We start from the raw sequence: 21138 nt of genomic DNA on the forward strand, positions 1-21138 counted from the left end.
TGAGCAGGTTGTTCACCAAACTGATTCTCATAGCTAACCAGTGTTTCACAAGGATGTCTCCCGCCTTGGCCATAAATGAATTGCCTTATGTAGCCGCATACGTACCACTCGCATGCCATTCCGGATACTGCGGGAAAGAAATTCCACCACACTTCCTTTTCAATGGAAATTCTTCGTATCGCGACATATTTTCTCGAACGTAATAATCGCTGACGTGCGGGGAGGGATTTTCTATTTAACGTTGTCATACTCGACACTGCCTTAGTACCAATTTGAATGCCTTATGGTTTTGTTTATAATTTATAGAAGTTTTGTAATTGATTTTTCAATCATTACCTGTTTTATGACAACTATAATAGGTGTCTCTTTTTAAAAGTAATATCATAGTTTTTAAAACTTCTCTGAAACCCTTTATCTAGACTAACAATTGGACTAAAAATAAACAATTTGTACTAGAATAAAACCATGCAAACGCTCTTAATATTGCTTTGAAACATTTTCTTTAAAACGTTATTGTCAGTTAAATTCTTTCATTAATCTAGTTTTGTGTGTGTGCATATTCATTGGATGACAGTTTCACTCAGAGCAAATTTGAGTGTCTAAAGTACATTTAGGACACATTTGTTGTGGGTTACTTGATTTATTGCTCCTTAGGTTAAGTGTAATTTGCATTAAAGAAAATTTCATGGCCGCTATTACGATGTTCTTTGCCGTAGCCTTTATTGACATAAAATAAAATTCGAAATGTAAAAACGAGAGTTTATTCATAACGGAATTCATTCCATCCGAACAAATTTAATGTTGATCGTAAAGCTGATTTCAAAATTTTCTTGAATTTGGAGTTTTAACGCAGGTTTATGCTGATTCTTCACTTTGCTTTATACACCTTATGAAGAATGGTCCACTTGGCAGGAACATGCTCTTATAGAGGTTTTCAGTAGGTTTTCGTGGAGTTTAAAGTTTTAAGGCAAGATTTATTAGGTAGCATTGAAGACAGCTACAAGTATTTATTAATATTAAAAATGTTACATGGGTGTGTGTAGTACCCAGTGTGTAATCCGTGAAAGGAAACCATCCCTGACGGATGGATGCTTTGATGTACATGAGAAAGTTAGCTCATTCACTCGTGTAAGCTTGTACAATACAGTCGTACACACGCAATTCCAAGAATTAAATAAATAAAAACAAAACGGAGATCGATCAAGAAAATGATTACGACAGTGTGCATCTCGTTGTTAACCGAAGCTAGAGTGACTATAATCAGAGTGGCGACAGCTGTTCGTTTGGAATGACAGCTCCCAGTTCCAAATGAGCAAACGACCTGTCAATTCAATGTAAAGCTAATGGAATGTTTTGAATTGTTGCCAAAATTACGGATGAGATGTCGTCACTCTGGTTATAGGCACTCTAACCGAAGCGAATGCGTTTGAACTGGTCTAACTTTGCAGCGCATGAAATCTAAATTTTCCAAATCCTGTGTAAAATTTGCTATACGTTGAAAACACTACTGCCATCTACTCGACTGTTCGCCGCGATCTTTCAAAACGTTCCATTACGTTCCGAAACGATAACAAAATCCTCCTGCTTGTTATAGAAATATTCCAACTACTACAATTTTAACACTTATCACACAATTTCCCAGACGTTAAAGCCAACTTTTTTCCATGTCGCATAAATCACACGAGAATTCGATCGGAATAAAACGAAAACAAACATGTTATTTTAACCAACAGGAAAACAAAAATCTAGCGTGGAGTGAATATTGCACCAAAAATTGTGGCTCATGTGAAAGCGGCACCTAAATATTATTCTTGAAATCAGATCCGAAAGAATTCCGAATCGGCGAGAAATTTTCATTCTTAATTACATGTGGAAATCAATGAATTCCGATTTAATTCCAACTCCAGTGCAATAACCGATTACGAATGAATTTCGCCTCCAATCGGTTGATTTGGAAATCTATAAAAATTGATTGAGAAGATGCGGAATTAATTGTCAATTCGTTTTCATCTAATTGTGTTCCGATTTTGTTTTGTTTTTGCGCTGATTTTCAGTTTATTTCTTAATAAAAAAAAGTATGTAACTGATATATTTAAATTTAAATCTTCAAGTTTTTCAGATATACAGAACTAACAAATAATTAGTTCTCCAAGAATTCCAGCATAAACTGTTGAAATACGCTGGAAATGAACAAAAAGTTCTACCTTAGTCAGCATCATCCATTCCTGTAGCTGGATTGTAATAAAATGGCGTAAGTCGCCTGACTTTTACACTAACACATTCATAAAATGAGCGAAAACTCAATGACATTTATAATGTCATTGTCAATCGGGTTGATCGAGCACACAACTCAGGCGAAAATTCTAGCACTGAAAAATCGAGCAGTCGAGTAGGAATTCATTACTTATTCCGTCATTTCGATAATGCGGGCGTGAGCCTGTGTATCTGTTTTCTGTGATATTTCATAGAAAAATTTACCGAACTCAAATATTATTATAAAGGCTTCTTTGCGATAGCTTTTGAAATGGCACTATACAGTTCATTTGTAAATATATTAAAATTCATGAAACTGTGTTTTCGCGCTCAGAAACGGGGGTGTGAGCAAATCCGATATAAAAACCAGGTTCGAGACTGACTCGAATTTTAGTTCAATAACGTTGAAACTAGGTTCGAAACTGGCTTCAAACAAACAGTTTGACAACAATTAGAGTTGAAACTGGGTTAGGTTTGACATCAAACAAAAACGACATTACAATTGCTTTCCAACACGAAGATTGGCAGATGCTTGTGCTATTATTTAAAATAATTTAATGTTATTACAAGAAAAATTAATAGCTAGAACTGTTTTCGCTTTTCTGGTGCGTGTACATCGTAACTATAAGATCCGTCAATTGACAACAGCTGGATACCATCAAAAGCAAATGTCAAAGAAATTGGAAAGATAACTAACTGGCAGCCATGCACTGATCAGTCAAAAAGCAGTGCGAAGCGAATCCAGTAATGATTCCTGTTTTCCTCTTTTTGTAGTCTGCTTTGCACACCAATATCGTTGGTGGAAATTTTTCGGCTAAGGAAAGAGCAAATAAGAGTTAAAACGTGAATAACTAAAAGCGTAGCGTTAGAAGAAAACTTCGGTATGTTCGTTTGCGGTTGTAGAATAGTAATGGCGTTTCAGATTTGCTGACGGTCGCGAAAAGTGTAATCGGAAAGTTTATATAGCCTGATGGAATTCAATCGTCAAAGGGAAACAACCATTTCGGTGCTGTCTGCTGCGTGTACAATCCGTGTGAGTTGAAGCAGCTCCGAAGGCGAACCCGAGATGAAAATCGGCTTTCGGAAGTGAATTCCCTGAAGCTGTATGAAAAATGACACCACCGACGGAAGCTGCTCCGTTAGCTAGGTAATGATAATTCACCGTACGCTACGCAAATCCAGCTCCTCAATGTGATGGAATGTATAATTTATGGGCATTGGCGGAACGAATTATTTACCTAGCACAGAACCATGGCTAGAGGTAGTCAAAAAAATGGAGCCAAAGGAATGCACGTATCGATGTTTCGCCGCCAGTGCGGCGAGTTTTGAATCGTTCAGTGTATTTGTTATTCCTTTTCCGTTTTTACTGGTGCGAAGGTGTTTTAAAACACCGATCTGCAACCGCATGAAGAGGCATACGAAGAGGAGAAATCTGTCAGACACACATCCACACATCAGTACTGCCAGTTTGATGTTGAACTGTGATGTTTATGTGCATAGATATCATGTAAATTATGATCTATGTTTTGGCATATGTGAGGCTCTAAATACTTCCCAGATATAATTACTGGTTGTCACACAATAGTTGGGACCTGCCTGTGAATGAGCATTATATCAAGTCATGGACAATCTATCTAAGAATAAATTACAGCAGAAGCAATAATTGTAACCTATTGAGTTGTATTCAACGTAGAAGATCTTTATTTTCAATAACATTTCAACACGATTTTATTCCAAGAATACATTGAAATCGTCGCATGGCAACTTTGCGCGGCGAGTCAACAATAAAAATGTATGCGTGCGAGCTACGTCGAGCGGCAGGCAAAAGATGAATTAAAGTGTTGATTCTTTTACGTTTTTCCGTTTCCACTGTTTTAAATCTGATTTTTTTTCCTGAGTTCGATACACACCAGAATGCGCGATAATTGTTTATGTTACAACTAAAAATATACAGATTTTTTGCCTTGCACCGTTTCCGTTCTCTGTCTTGTTTCATCGTTATTGCTGCAGACCGATCGGGTTCGATACTTGTGGGTGCAATAAAAGTAACAGGAAAAAAAAATCAAATTGCAATTCAATAATGTAGTTTTTTTCTATTTTGTTCATTCCAGCGAGTCTAAATTGAAACTGTTCAGTCTTCCAACAGAACACGCATTCCGCTACTGTTCCTGTGGCAAAACTTTGTCATGACACTTGGCAGCTAAAATAAGCAGTCTAACTTGAGCAACACAACTTTGGGACTTGAGTGTAGAAAACAGAAAAGTGTGCGCCGCGCCAGGATAGATTGGCAACTTTGGAAGCCAGCAACGAACGTCGCCTCAGTGGCAACGAGCTACAATCGTGGCGTCGGCGGCGGTAATAGCGGTCAGCACATCGCACGCATCATACGAAGAGCAAGCGAAGAAGAGGAACATAAACAGGTTTTAATCGAGAGTGCTACGAAAGAGTTCGAAAACAGAAGACTAAGCTTCAGTATAATAAGTAAAGTTTAGCACATGAAAAGTGCCGACAAATCCGAGAAGAGATAGTGAACGGGACGTCGGGAGCGAAACAGAGTTGACCATCCATGCGGCAGTAAGAAAACGGCAATTTTTTTTATTACTATAGTGGTGTTTTTTGACTTCCCGATTCGCACCGCCCCCAGGATTTATGTTAGTTACAATTAAAAGTGGCCTATGTGTTTTGTTTTTTTTTTAACAAAATGTGAATGCTGTCGGTTTTCGAATGTTACGCCGGTTATTTCGTTAAGCCATAATCGATCATGTTGTCAAGGCCTTTGAAAATATTAGGTGCTGTAGTTGTGATAGCCAAACATGTGCAAAAATATGTGTGTATCAAAAAGTGTTGTTGCCAATTGCGTGCAAAATTAAGTTGAAGAATTTATGGATAACGAAATAGCTATGGAATAGATCGTTAGAAGGATAAGTAGAGGTAAGCTCAGCAATTATACTATTAAAAGCCATTATTCGCCTAGTAAGAATTCGTCCCGGGTTGGCGGTTCAATGCATAGGGCGCTGGTCTTACAAACCAGTTGTCGTATGTTCGAGCCCCGACCTGGAAGGATTCATAGTGTCAGTAGAATCGTAGCACCAGCCATGCAATGGTTCTGTACACTCTGAATCGGCTGCAAAGTCTGTTGAAACAGAATGTCAAATTCCGCTACAGGAATTTAATACCAAGGCTAAGAATTTTAGATCTTCCAACACATTAATCGTTCTACCGTTTATGCACTGAAAGTGCCAAGTTCAGTGGAAACAATAGTAAAAACTCGTGTTTGAACACCTTATGATTCCATTTTAGATTTCCTTGCGTTTCGCCTACGGCTCATCGTTGCTTAAAACAGTTCCAATTGAAATGCCATCTCCGCCTAGCAGTTCAATTCGAACCGCTAAGCACCTGATGATTGTTTTCGTGGTTGGTCACAGACTATTTCAATACGATTCTATTTGCAGATGAAAGCTTTCTCTCTATCTGTTCACTTCCAGTAACATTGACAAATTGTTTCTCTTTCTATGTGTTTATTTCGATAACTAGAATCGTCAATTCTGCGTTATAAAATAACACAAATTAAGAAGTAATTCCTTTATGCAGTTTCAGTTTGATACTCATGTTAAATTACCCAGCAAAAGGATTGATAAGTATTTGTGTGTGGAATCAGTTTATAAGAGCTGAAATTTGAACTGAGCACCAAAGTGCAAAGCCGAAACATGTATGGAGTACTATTAAATCAAGTTGCGTTTCATAAAATCCAGATTAGTTCATTTCACAAAACGGTATCCCCGGACTGATGAAGATTGAGAGTTGAGGTCCGTCTCAATTTTGGATCCGTCAGTCATTTTTAATGTTTGTCCTTTCGTTTGATAAAGCATTGAAGCCAAGGCATGGCAGAAGGTATACTGTACCAAAAATGTTTTTGTACTTAGTTTGAAATGCTCATTGGGTTTTCCTTCTTTAAAAGAACTCACCTTATCTTACAACTATTCACCTGCTCCAACTGCTTTGGAAGTACTATTCACATTCCCATCATAATATGTACTCCTCTCACTCCAAATAATCTTCGGCCTTTCAATACCTTTCCAAAATATTCATTTCCCTACCTTAAAGCAAGACTATCTGATTGAATACAACTTGAAGAATATATAACACTTTACACTGGCGGGTCTTCGTTGGATGGTCGAGCCATGTCTACTGCCATGAAATAAAACCAGTGCAATCTCATTCACTTGGAGGTGTCTGTAGCGTATTTTTTACGATCCTCTGCGGAGTTCAGACATCTCTCCAACAAGATAATTGTGGCCAACGGATCTATTTCTACTCTGACAGGTCAGGCAGCTTTACAATACACTTATTTAATTATTACTTGCGATAATAATCACTTGTGGAACTGCAATCGAAGAGCTTAGCTGCAATCGCTACCAGATCATTGTCATTGTCTTTTTGCTAGATTCATGCTTGGGCAGCGTTAAAACATGCCAAATATTGCGGAAAGATAAAAAGTAATGCTACGAAGTAGAGTCATTTTTATAAATAATACAAGGTAGCAAGTCACCGGAAAAAAGCCGGGAATTTTAGTGCAAAACCGTGAATGAAACCGTGTTAAAAATGACAAATTTTCAGCACCAGGAGTTTTATTCAACAAGTGAAAAGTTGGAGGCTTCGCCCAATTTTGCGTTTGAGTGAGAAGTTCAGCGAAAATGTTGAAACAACTTATTGTCCCATACAGGTTCTATGTTGAACAATTCATTGGAAATCGGGCCTATACCCCATGTTTCGTCCAACGATTTTTTAAGGTTTAAAAAGCAGATTTAAATCAATCAGAAAACATCAAAGCTTTATTAATGATTTCCCCAATTTTATCATAATTTGTCTCAGTAATGTTATCTTGAGACAATACTAAATTTTCGACTTTGGCTTTATCCACCGTTTGCGGGGAGTATTTAATTTTCTTCTTTGAGAACTGAAACTGGTTTGAGGGCTAAAAGAACCGTAAATTTTTTTTTTAGAATGTGGCTTGATTTGTACAGTGAATCTATGTTTATTTTTTTATTGTGTTTAACTATGGATTTCATAGTAGGATCACAAGAATGTTGATATTGATACCGACGAAGAAGCAGTTGATGATAGGAGAATTGAATTAAGTTTGAGCTTTTGGAAACGAATAGACTCCTAACTTCAATCATGTAATGATTTATCAGTCGAATTTCCCAAATCAATTGCAGGGTTCACATTGCTTCCGGTATGAGATAAGACCTATCCTAGACGATTAGTTCTAAGGTGGTAGAATACAGAACTAATTGAATTAACCATTGCTTTATTCGAAATCCTGAATATTTTTGGTAGATGATGTAATTCAAACTCTGTTTGAACATTTGAAACGTTTGAACGTTCTTTACAAATGTTACATTAATCTTCTAGATCCAGATCAATTGTAGAAGAGTTTCTCATAGAAGATAAACTAGTTTGTTTTAATTTAATACAAGTTCAAAAGTACACTGCTTGAGCTCTAAAATTTCGAGAGTAGGGATAAACTAGTTGTTCTATTTGGATATAAAACTGTTTTTTTTTTTCGAAAAATCGAATTTTTGGGACTTAGAAAAGATCTCAAAATTCCCAGAAAGTCGACTTTTTCAAAAAAAAAATTTTTTTTTCGAGATGACACTAAATCGAAAGTTTCACTCAATTCTAAGACGTTTGACACCAAGAAAAAAAATTTCAATTTCGGAAATCTTCCCCCTATGGTGATTTTTTTAAGATCGAAAATTTTCAAACCTTAACCGCTTTACCCATATCTGATTTAGCTCAAATTTTGCATGGGGACTTTTTTCGAGGTGCCTAAACTTTTGAACAATAGCACTTTACGAAATTAGAAGTGATCCCAAAATATTGGCTCACTTATATACATTAGAGCGGTAAAAAATAACGTGTTTTGTCGGTTACGTCACTTATAACATTATATCTCCTGAACCAAAAGCCACAGTTATTTGATCTTCGAACCTGATTCACGACTTAATAGTAGATTTTAGACGAACCTAAACTTGTTGTAAATCGGTTCAACCATCTTCGAGAAAATTGCGCGATAAAAAATAGAGTTTGATTGGTGTCGGTTACGTCATTTATACCATTATATCTCCGGAACCAAAAGTCACAGCCATTTGATCTTTGAACTTGATCAATGGCCCGACAAAAGCTTTAAAACGAGCATAGGTTTGTTGAAATCGATTCAGCCATCTCTGAGAATATTGAGCGCGTAAAAATACAACGCGTTTTGCGGTTACGTCACTTATGCAATCATAACTCTAGAACCAAAAGTCACAGCCATTTGTTGAGTTTTTCTAGAAATTCTAATACTTTTCTATAGAGAAAGGCAAAATAGTTCGTAAACGATAAAATCTCCTCAAAAACGATATAACTGCTCAAAAAGGAAAAAAAAGCTCCTCGAAAACGAAAAAACTGTTCGAAACTATAAAAAGTCAAATCTGTTTGAAAACAAAAAGATCTGCTCGAAAAATATTTTCAAAAAATCTGCCAGAAATACTGCTCAAAAACGACGAAAGAGTTGCTCGAAAGCGATAAAAACACTGCTTGAAAACGATAAAAAACAATTCGAAATCTATAAAACACTGCTAATAAAACTGCTCGAAAGCGACAAAAGAATTGACCTAAAACGACAAAAAATGCTTGACAACTGCTTGAAAACAAAAAATAACCGAAAGAATAACTCAGAAAGAGACTAAAAAACTGTTCGAAAACGAAAAAAATCTGCTCGAAAAATTAGTGTTTAAAAAACTACTCGAAAGCGATAAAAAACTGCTCGGAAGCGAAGATAGAACCGATTGATAACGATGAAAGAATTGTTCGAAAAATAAATAAAACACTGCTTGAAAAGCTACATAAAAAAAATAAAAATACTTCGAAAAACTGTTGCAAAGCGATATAAAACTGCTCGAAAGTAATAAAAAATGCTCAAAAAAGTCCCTGAAAATACTTAAAAGTGATTGAAAGCTGCTCTACTAAAAACAAATACTCGAACATAAAAAAGGACTGTTGGGCAACCTGTTCGAAAACGATGAAAAACTGCTCAAAATGGATTATAACCACCTCAAAAATGATAAAAAACTGCTCGAAAATGACGGGAAAATTGCTCGAAAATGACGGGAAAACTGCTCGAAAAAGGCGAGAAAACTGCTCGAAAACAATATAAGAAACTGTTATCGAAATCAATAAAAAAAATGTCTCAAAAAACTACTTTAAAACTGTTCAAAAACGATAAAAAACAATTGCACGAATACGGTGAAAAAACTACTCGAAGACCAAATGCACGTAATCGATATAAAACTATTCAAAAGTTTGAAAAAAAAACTCATCAAACTTCTCGTGAACGATAAAAGAAAAACTGCTCGAAAACGATAAGAAATTGCTCGAAAAAGATAACTGCTCGGAAAAGAAATTGCTTGATTTGCTCTTCGACAGCTACCCTGGAATAACCCTTACGAAATCCGTGGATTATTGATTGAACTCGACACTCTTGGCATTCAACGTGATTTTACCCGTGCTATGTTGATTGCCATCATATCGAACAGCGAAATAGACTGCCCTGCACTCCACAGTGATTTTTTTAAAATGAGACTAAATTTTTTTGTCGAACATTTATGGACTCTATCACAATCAGAGCATGGAAATTCTACTGAGGGTTTCGTACATTGGACAAACGTGTTTGCAAGCGAATTGCCACAATTTAAACAAAGGCGATTTGGGCTTATTCTAAAAATTCGGCAAGTTTTATCTGTCAAACCGGGGAAAAACGGGAAATTGAAATCGGCAACCCACTTGCCATCCTGTGATTTTTACCGTACTCGGCCACTAGAATTACCGTATAGATTGTATATTTATTAAAAACATTATGTTAGAAAAACTTACGTTAAATGAAATTCATGTGCCGAAATGTTGGTTGTTTCTAATTATTACCGTACACTTTCGTCAAAAATATGACCGAACAGCGGAATCAAGTGACCTCTGAAAAAGTGCACAAAAGTCTATAGAGAAAGGCAAAAACAAGTAAAATAATTCATCATGCTGCTCAAAACTCGTTCAATTTAAAAGAAATCCTGATAGATTGGCTCTAAGTAACAGAAAAGACGTTGTGTTTCTGTATATTTTTTTTAATGCTCGATTTTCTTTTTCAAATGAGTACCCATTTTTTCACAACAGAAACGTACTTACCAAAAATTGATCCGTTTTTGCCTTTCTCTATAGAAAGGTATTAGAATTGCTGGAAAAACCGACTTTCGAACGGAGCCTCGGAGACCCATAGTGTTATATACCATTCGACTCAGCTCGACGAGATCGGAAAATGTCTGTGTGTGTGTGTGTGTGTGTGTGTGTGTGTGTGTGTGTGTGTGTGTGTGTGTGTGTGTGTGTGTGTGTGTGTGTGTATGTGTGTGTGTGTATGTATGTGCACTTTTCGAAGATATTTGAACGCGCTCAATTTTCTCAGAGATGGCTGAACCGATTTGAACAAACTTGGGCTCGTTTGAAAGCTACTGTCGGGCCATTGATCAAGTTCGAAGATCAAATGGCTGTGACTTTTGGTTCCGGAGATATGATTGTATAAGTGACGTAACCGACAAAAAGCGTTGTATTTGAACGCGCTCAATTTTCTCAGAGATGGCTGAACCGATTTTAACAAACTTAGGCTCGTTTGAAAGCTACTGGCGGGCCATTGATCAAGTTCGAAGATCAAATGGCTGTGACTTTTGGTTCCGGAGATATGATTGTATAAGTGACGTAAACGACAAAAAGCGTTGTATTTGAACGCGCTCAATTTTCTCAGAGATGGCTGAACCGATTTTAACAAACTCGGGCTCGTTTGAAAGCTACTGTCGGACCATTGATCAAGTTCGAAGATCAAATGGCTGTGACTTTTGGTTCCGGAGATATGATTGTATAAGTGACGTAACCGACAAAAAGCGTATTATTTGAACGCGCTCAATTTTCTCAGAGATGGCTGATCCGATTTTAACAAACTTGGGCTCGTTTGAAAGCTACTGTCGGGCCGTTGATCAAGTTCGAAGATCAAATGGTTGTGACTTTTGGTTCCAGATATATGATGGTATAAGTGACGTAACCGACAAAACACGTTGATTTTTACCGCTCTTATACAGGGTGATTTTTTAAGAGCTTGAGAACTTTTTTAAACAATAAAACGCATAAAATTTGCAAAATCTCATCGGTTCTTTATTTTAAACGTTAGATTGGTACATGACATTTACTTTTTGAAGATAATTTCATTTAAATGTTGACCGCGGCTGCGTCTTAGGTGGTCCATTCGGAAAGTCCAATTTTGGGCAACTTTTTCGAGCATTTCGGCCGGAATAGCCCGAATTTCTTCGGAAATGTTGTCTTCCAAAGCTGGAATAGTTACTGGCTTATTTCTGTAGACTTTAGACTTGACGTAGCCCCACAAAAAATAGTCTAAAGGCGTCAAATCGCATGATCTTGGTGGCCAACTTACCGGTTCATTTCTTGAGATGAATTGTTCTCCGAAGTTTTCCCTCAAAATGGCCATAGAATCGCGAGCTGTGTGGCATGTAGCGCCATCTTGTTGAAACCACATGTCAACCAAGTTCAGTTCTTCCATTTTTGGCAACAAAAAGTTTGTTAGCATCGAACGATAGCGATCGCCATTCACTGTAACGTTGCGTCCAACAGCATCTTTGAAAAAATACGGTCCAATGATTCCACCAGCGTACAAACCACACCAAACAGTGCATTTTTCGGGATGCATGGGCAGTTCTTGAACGGCTTCTGGTTGCTCTTCACTCCAAATGCGGCAATTTTGCTTATTTACGTAGCCATTCAACCAGAAATGAGCCTCATCGCTGAACAAAATTTGTCGATAAAAAAGCGGATTTTCTGCCAACTTTTCTAGGGCCCATTCACTGATTTGCAAGCGTTGCTCGTTAGTAAGTCTATTCATGATGAAATGTCAGAGCATACTGAGCAAATAATAATGCATGAAAATCATAACCTCAAAAAATCTGAGCAAATACTAATGCATGAAAATCCTAACCTCAAAAAAATCACCTTTTATATATAAGGGTGCCAAAATTTTGGGATCAACTCTATTTTCGTAAAGTTCTAGTGCTCAAAAGTTTAAGCACCTCGAAAAAAGCCTTCATGCAAAATTTGACCTAAATCGGACATGCTTAAGGGGTGCTGCCCGGTGGAAAAAGTTTGACAATTTTCGATCTTGAAAAAGCACCATAGGGGGGAGTACATGAAATTTCCAAAATCGAAAATTTTTTTTGATGCCAAAACTCTTAAAACTGCATAAAACATCGAAATTTAGTGTCATCTCAAAAAAAAAATTTTTTTGAAAAAATCAACTTTCTGGGACTTAGAAAAATTTTCATATATTTTTATATTCATAAATTTTCATATAAGTCCCAAAAAGTCGACTTTTACAAAAAAAATTTTTTTCGAGATGACACTAAATCTCGACGTTTCATGCAATTCTAAGCCTTTTGGCATCAAAAATTTTTTTTCGATTTCGAAAATTTCATGTACTCCCCCCTATGGTGATTTTTCAAGGTATATGAAAATTCCACTAAGTGGATTAAGAAGGGTTTTTTTAGATTAGCATCACTGATTACAAATAGGCAACGCAAATGTCAAGCACTAGTTTGGAAAAATGATGCTGACTGTGTGACATAAACACTGAAGCATGCTTTCGTGAACTACTCGAATCAATCTGAATCAATTGGTGACAAAATTAGTATTCAAAATTATTTAATAAAAGTATGAAACATATTTTCATGCGACTGTTATGAAAGAAGAGAAAGGCATTATCACACCACTAGGTGGATTAAGAAGGGTTTTTTAAGTTTGAAATCCATTATCCATTGAAGGTACAATTGCAGACGTTATCCATAAATACAACAGTTATTTACAGCCACTGTTAAGATTAGAATTGTCGTCGACTAACAAACGAAAATTTTGTTTTTCTTCTGCTCAACACTAAGCAGTAAAAACTGATAATTCTTCAATTTCCATTGCAAATAATACACTCTTCAAAGCAACCGAATGACCATAAAAAGTCGAAATGAGTAATTTACGGGTGTCATTCTTGTTTTCTTTCATTCCGGTCATGTTTCTTAACTTCAAAACAGAGGTAGTTTCCCTCGGTCACCAAGCTACCTGTCGCCAAGTTCAAAGTGCCGCCTTGTAGTTTTAGGTTGCTTAGAATAATCTTACCACTCATACCATTTTCAGGGATCTCTGCTCGTGAGATAATCCCGTGGATTATTTGACCATATCTACGGCTACCCAAACCAGAGACACTAGAATGTTTAAGACAGGAGTAAAAAGAAAAATCAGGTGCTTGGCGAATAAATTCGATTTGCTATTTTCCTGTCTGGCGACTGCGATCGAATTTCCCGACAAAAGACGAAGACACAGGAATAAAGGGAAAAAAACGAACGCACTGATTGATTGCATACGCAATTTTCCGCCGTATTGTGCCAATCGAGAAAAAAAAATCTCCGCGCGAGCGTCTCTGCTAGACAGTGACAAAGTCTAGGCATTGATCCAGCCCAGAAGAAATGGTCCTGCTAGGAAGCATATTTTTGCCTGCTGTGAGTTCCATCTAGATAAGGATTAACTCAACTATTCTTGTCCTTTCTGCGAACCAACCAGCCTAGCCACAGACGACGGCAAGAAGACGTGGGTGGTGGCTGCCCATATGCACGCATTGGTTTGTACACAATTCTTTTCTTTCCTTTCTTATGTGATTGTACGGTTTCGTTTAGGCTTACGAAACGGATGCCCAGATGTGTATTGGAAATATTTCACGCTTGTGTGATATGAATTATTTTTGATTAACATTTTGCATTGTACTTGAAAGGATAGATTTCGAGTCACATCAAAGAAATTATTCGGGCGATGGGAGCATGTGATACAGATTAGGTTTTCTAACATATACCGCACATATTTTACTTTGTATGTAGGACTGGAATCATGTGTTGTGTGGTTTTGAAGGTAACAACTTCCAATACCCATCCAAATAGAAAATGTTCTTGGTAGTTTAGGTCAGAAATATTCCATGCTGTGTAGTCTCTGCAAAATAAAAAAAAACAGAAATCTTCAGCCACCGTTTATTGAAAGATATACTCGAAAAGTAAAGGTTGCTTGCTTATATTCCAAAACTAACAATTCGTAACACGGATTAATTTGAAGATATCTGTACGTGCACTGCTCGTGGGACTATTTCAGTTGTTGTTTTGATGCACTAGTCGTTTGCCTATCTGTGCGTACAGTACACACGCCCTTATTCTGAATAACGTCGTATCGTTTTTTCGCTCGTATTTCATTTGTATTCCCCATAACGCTAGCAAATCAAAGGTAGCTATGATTCGATCGAACCACATTCGATCGAAAAATCAATACATCGTTATTCAGAATAAGGGCGACAATGTCCGGGATAATCGTTGCTTCTGCCAGATTTTGCTCCTTTTTTCACTAAACTGTTTATTTTTGAGTACCCCATGAAAGACAGTTCGGAAAAGATAATCAAATTATGGTAATCGAGCCCGTAGTGAAACAAAAATTTTACAAACGCTGTATATTTTCATTTATTTTAGCTTACATGCCCGACATTTGCAATTGGTACCTTTCATCCGAATCTGTACATTCATGTTGGTACATTTTTCTTGGTCTTCGTAGCCCAAATAGTGTCAATCGGACGGTGTTCAAAGAACAGTTTAGGTGGTATCATAATGCCACACACATGGCTTGCCAAATCTTCGATAAAAACGATAGCTTCTTCCGTTAGAAATTATCATCCAACGCAAATGTATCCTTATCTGTTTATTATTCGTGTTCATCTGTAGTTAACTAAAAATATTAATTAATCAGTACCATTATTTTCACACTTAGAAAAAATTGTGTAATTTTACGTCTTTATAGATGCACATAAAAAGAGCGCCGTAATTTACTTAAATTAACAATTCAGAGCGTGTAAAGATAAGTCATATCATTAACTTCACAGTTAATTTAGCTGAAATTTACATCGATACAGACACAAAAATTATTTTTACATGTTAATAGATGTAATATACACAGTTCGAAAAATTCTTGTGATTTTACATCTTGTCAGATGCACATAAACGGGGCGTCATGTTTCACACAAATTTATGTTCAAGATCATGAAAAATTGTGTGATTTGAAAATTACATGACTTGAAAATGAAAGGAATAAAAATCAAAAGATCGACATCAACAACGCGACTTGAACCGAAAAACATTAGATCACAAAGCACACCAGTTAGTCGACTGAGCCACAGAAGCACATATCTGCTTGGCTGGTAAATCGTGCATATAAATTCATACAGTCTCACTTGCTAGCCGAGTGCAAATTACATTCGGAGCCAGTAAATTTCTGTACGAATGGAATATTGTGTCATTCCATTCGTAACCTCTATAATCGAAACAAAAAAAAGATATCATGAAATAGAGGAATTGGGGTAAAATAGTCACCAAAACGTTTCGTGCGGCTAGTATAACACATGGATCAATAAGTCCCGAGACTAAGAATGGAAACAACATTTTTTTTGCAAAATTTTTTTTTATTCATCAACATAATCACCTTTTAGGGTGATACAATGGTTCCAACGTTTTTCCAATTTTTCAATACCATGTTTATAAAAAAAATTATCTTTCGCTTCAAAATAAGCTTCAGTTTCAACGATGACCTCCTCATTTGAGCCAAATCTTTTTCCCTGGAGCATTTTTTTAAGATCAGCAAAGAGCCAGTAGTCACCGGGGGCTAAATCTGGCGAGTATGGGGGGTGGGGAAGCAGATCAAAGCCCAATTCGTTCAATTTCACCATTGTTTTCATCGACTTGTGGCAGGGTGCATTGCAGCAATCGCGGCACCCACTTGGAAAAAACCTTTTTCATGCTCAATTTTTCATGAAGGATAGTAAATACACTTCCATATGATATCTGTGTCATCTCAGCAATCTCACGGAGCTTCACTTTACGATCTTTCATTATAATTTTTGTCACTTCACTCACATTTTCCGGTGTAACGGCTTCCACAGGTCTACCCGAGCGTTCCGCATCATTTGTGTCGGTACGACCACGTTTAAACTCGGCGAACCACCAACAAATCGTTGCTTTTGATGGACAAGAGTCCGGATAACATTTTCAATCCATTGTTTCGCTTGCACGGTGTTTTTACCCATTAAAAAACAATGTTTTATCAAAACACGAAACTCGGTTTTTTCCATTTTTTAAACAAACTACAACTTAAAATTTTGACCCGTTTCAAGCAAAGGTTAGTACTCTAGAAAGACGTGGTTACTGGTTTACTACGAGCGCCATCTCTGCATTAGTCTCGGGACTTATTGATCCATGTGTTAATGATTGGACCTGTGTGAAATTTACCAAGAGAGAATCGCAAGTTGACAATTATCGCAGAAAATCGAATCGATGATTCTACTTGATGATGCTCATACTAGGTTGCAATATTTCAAAACCCTTGTGTGGAGCATTCACATACATTTTCATAGACACAATTTATACAAAGATTATATGCACAGAGTTAGAATAAGCGGCAATAGTAAAATTATTCTATCGCAATTATCAATTGCCTGTATAGAATCGGACCGCGAAACGAGAATAAGCGACCGTTTGTTGTTTGAGAAAGGATCCCCGAAGCAGCGTGCTAACCTTTGATTCTCAGAAATGTCATCGAGAGAAATGTCGCACTGGTGTCGATTCTATGTTAATTAAGTCATGCCGGGTTTTTATTGTTGCGATGATATCCATCTCTCTTTGATGGCACTGATTGAATCGTGTGAAGAGTTGCTAGTGAGCGTTCTTAGATACGATAAAAGCCATCCTTGTTAATAAAGTTAGAATTCAGATTTAAGTCCAAACATGGACCACCCTAATGATCTTTTACATCAAAAGATGCGCCAGTTGAATACAAACAACTTTTGTGAAGACAACAATTACAAAAATAAATATTTTATAGCGAAACTATGTTTGTCTCGCTAATTTCCCGTTTTGGACCACTGTGCAATGGCTGAACGGATCCAAACCTCCGGAAGTGGCGAGTCAGAAGACTTCGAAATAGAATTTTCATAGATAATGATCCAATTTTTACAAACTTTAATTCAGATGGCAGTCCTCCTCTCGATTGGTATTGAATTTTCATTTTCGGATCCGACTGCCAGTTCCGAAATTACATGGCGATCAGTGCACTGCAAGGTTGTATTAGCAGTTCAACGAAAACTGCCAATGCACTGAGTGTCTGCTGCTAATGAGTCGAAGACGAACATTAAAACAAATGAATTTATCTCTGTTAGTCGTTGCATTTATTTTGTAATTCTTAGTAAACTCTTTTACTCGAATACTGAAGGAATTAGAATTACCAACTGAACTCAAATGTCACCTAATCTATGATCGCTATCTCAACAATCACAGTAATTTTATAGTCCTGTTTACTACCTTTTCGAGTACAGTGCACAATCCCACGGATTCCCAGCAACAGACGGACAAGTGCGCATGTGTCAATCTGTTGACTGCGTTGACGAGCCACGCACCCATGCCGGAAAAGAATGGAACGAATATTGTTGGGAATGGGGGAGATTTCCTTCTCACTTTCCGCGTTGCAATCTATTACTTTCAGTTTCCAAAGGACGATGATGATGATGATTGAAATCATACTCCGAATTCCCCGTTCCGAAACCGCAGCATTCAGTTTCAGTTGTGCAGTGTCGGTGTCAATACAAGTCAGTTCGTTATCCTGCCTGCCAATCGGAGTGCGATGAAGATTGAGATCTAGAATTACACGCTACCATTGCGTTGCATCAGAGTACGGTTGGGGAGGTTTTTTGTTTTGTTACGCAGGTGACAAAATTGTGTTGACATTTTTTGGAATCGGCTTTGTTTGAATTCAATGGACCCCTGAGAACATTTGCCTTGTGGTGTTTGTGTACGCTCTTAAGACAGCCGCTTTGGTTGTGTAAGAAGAGCTAGGAAAACTGCATGGTTCAAAGATTTTGTGATCCGATAGGTGCATCCTTCATCCATTCAAGCACAATTATAAACGGTCGAAAGTGAACAGGAAGCGTTCGGTCGAAAGCAATTAAGGAATATATATCTCTGGTTCGTGGAATACTAATATATAGCAAGATAAACATATGTTTCTGTGGCTGCCGTTCAGAAATCCCTAGTTCAAATCAATATCATGTCAATGATTTAAGGTAAGCAGCGTTTTTATTAGAAACTGAGTTCACCCTTCTACAGTTCAGAATAAGGTCATCAACTAACAATAATTAAGCCTTGATTTTCGTCATCATGTTATGCAAATTTAACTGCAATTGTCGAAACAGAAAGTAAACAAAGGGAAGCTGTCATTTGCATTTTAGTCAATTTGTTTAATTCTATCTCTTACAGAAAAAATAAATTTCATCAATACTGTTTTATGTCTGGACGCTCAGCATGAACCTTCTGGATTTTTTTTGCACCATCTTCGTTCACAAATATATTCGACGTATCTTAAGACAGCGGCCCTCACTTCTCACTTCCACTTTCACATTCACTTCACTTACATGACACTTCACTTGGTTTTACCTATTACCAGTATCACGCATAGTGAAGCGTTCACTGTAGTGGAAAAATCTAATTTTTTCGACAAAATGTTGGTGGCGTGATGTTCATAATGAAATCAAATTCATCCAAGTAATTACTTTTGTGTCTGAAGCGGCTTCCGTAATAAGGACCTAAATTCACTTTACTAGATTTTCACCGTGAAGTGATACCGATAATAAGGGCCAGCAACTTTAGGCCACTTTTTTCAACTTGTCCTATAAAACCGTCTACTGCAAATTCACAAGACCTTTCACTGTATTTTGATTGCAATATTGCGTTTCGTCTTAGACTCGTTTGTGTACAGCAGTCTATGGTAAACTGTTATGCCAATCAGAAGTTCTACATAAACCGTTTAGCAACCGTCAAGTTATTGCTACTTATCAAATACTTTAAACTTCAGTGCAAACATTAAACTTTTGGCGAAAAATGATCATGTCAGACGAGGCACATTTCACGTTAAATGGATGTGTTAATAAGCAAAATTGATTGAAAACCCTCAATTAATAGAGGAACATTTGCCACTATACGACCAAAAAATAACAGTTTGAGTGCGGATATGGTGATTGGTTCCTATTTTTCCCAAAACGACGATGAACCAACGAAAATTGTTGATGGCGATCGTTATCGAACCATGATAAATGATTTTGTGACGTCCATTGTTTGAATGGCTACTGCTTTCAACAGGACGGTGCAACATGCCATACAGCTTGACTAATAATCGATTTGCTACGACCATTGTTCCCCGGACGAGTCATAAAGAAAAAAGGGTGATTTTGACAGACCCCCGAGATCACCCAATTTGACACCACCGGACTTTTTTGTGAGGCTATTCAAAATCTAAAGTAAACGCCGATAATCCAAGAACGATAGCTCAACTTAAAGACAACATACGACGTGAAATCGCCGCCGCAGTGGTTCAAAAGCCCAATTTCACGCTCTTAATTGATAACTCATTAAAATCGTGGTTTTCGAGGTACAGTATCTTCAGCAAAGTTGATAGACACCATATTTTGTCAAATTTTATTTTTGTGATAATATTATTTTAGCTTAAAAGTGAGATAAAAATAATATTTAATAGGGGTAAGTAACTTCGACAAAGTTGTTCAAAAAGTCAATTCAAACAAATTTGCAGAAGGCACTTTTCTCGTAACTTGAGTGTAATTCATTATATAATGTATTTTCTGAAAAGGGTGTCCTAAAACCAGTTTTTGTACAAAAACATACATATTTTTAATTTATATGAGTTTCACAAAGTTTTCCATCATTAAAAACTTTACAACTTCCTCAAATATACTATGCTGCTATCATTTCAGTTTGATGAAATAGAGCCATTTTTCATGTTTTTTTTTTACAAAATTCCAACTTGTCTATCATCAAAAGGCGCAGAAAGGTGCAGATGAGACTACTTACATATTAAACTACTTCAAAAGAGCTTTCATAGTTATAGTGTTATAAATTTAGTTTTAACTGTTAGTTTTAATTGTAGTGTTAGGCCTAAATGTATCTGTTGGATCATTGTAATCTGTTGATACAAATAATGAGGAGATTTTAAGCCTGCTGGAGAGAGAGAGAGAGAGAGAGAGAGATTGCTAAATTTCATCTCCATTGGGCTTTTCTCTGCTCCAAATAAATAAATAAATAAATACATGGCGATCGTTATCGAGTCATAATAAATGATTTTGTGACGTCGATTGTTTGAATGGCTACTGGTTTCAACAGGACGGTGCAACATGCCATACAGCTTGACTAATAATCGATTTGTTGACCATTGTTCCCCGGACGAGTCATATAGAAAAAAGGGTGATTTTGAAATCGCCGCCGTTTCGAACGATACATTGACCAACACGATGGAAAACGCCAAAAAAGGACTCATTTTGCATTCAAGGGCAAAGGTTGCGGGTGTATTTACGCGATATCATTTTCAAAAAGATATCTCCTTGAACGAAAATAAACTATAATCGAAATGAAAATAAATAAAAATGTTTGTTTCATATGGTTTTTGTTCAGAAACAAATGCTTCCACTTTAAATGGCTTACCCTGTAAATGTAATTTACCACAATCGAAGGTCAATTGGCTGTCACTTTCGGTTCCGGAGCTATAAAGGCACAAGTGACGTAACCGACAAAACGCATTTATTTTCTCTCCGCTCAATTTTTTCCGAGATGGTTCAACCGATGATAACAAACTTAGATTCGTTTGAATGCAACTGTTGGGTTGTGAATTAAG

General features: G+C 36.9%; 1 protein-coding gene across 4 annotated transcripts in view; it reads left to right on the plus strand.

Annotated features, from left to right (window-relative positions):
- The first annotated feature begins 2983 nt into the window (after window positions 1-2983).
- LOC131427767 (axin) overlaps window positions 2984-21138 on the plus strand; it is a 59947-nt gene continuing 41792 nt past the window's right edge. For 2 of the 4 annotated variants that reach the window (XM_058591229.1, XM_058591232.1), the window contains exons 1-2: window positions 2984-3400; window positions 4365-5184. The gene's annotated coding sequence lies outside the window, so the exon portion shown is untranslated. Of the gene's footprint in view, window positions 3401-4157; window positions 4299-4364; window positions 5185-18019; window positions 18524-21138 lie in introns of those variants that run through there. The other 2 variants (XM_058591230.1, XM_058591231.1) reach the window with 2 other exon arrangements.

Source organism: Malaya genurostris, chromosome 2, assembly GCF_030247185.1.
Source record: "Malaya genurostris strain Urasoe2022 chromosome 2, Malgen_1.1, whole genome shotgun sequence".
Classification (NCBI taxonomy): Eukaryota; Metazoa; Arthropoda; class Insecta; order Diptera; family Culicidae; genus Malaya; species Malaya genurostris.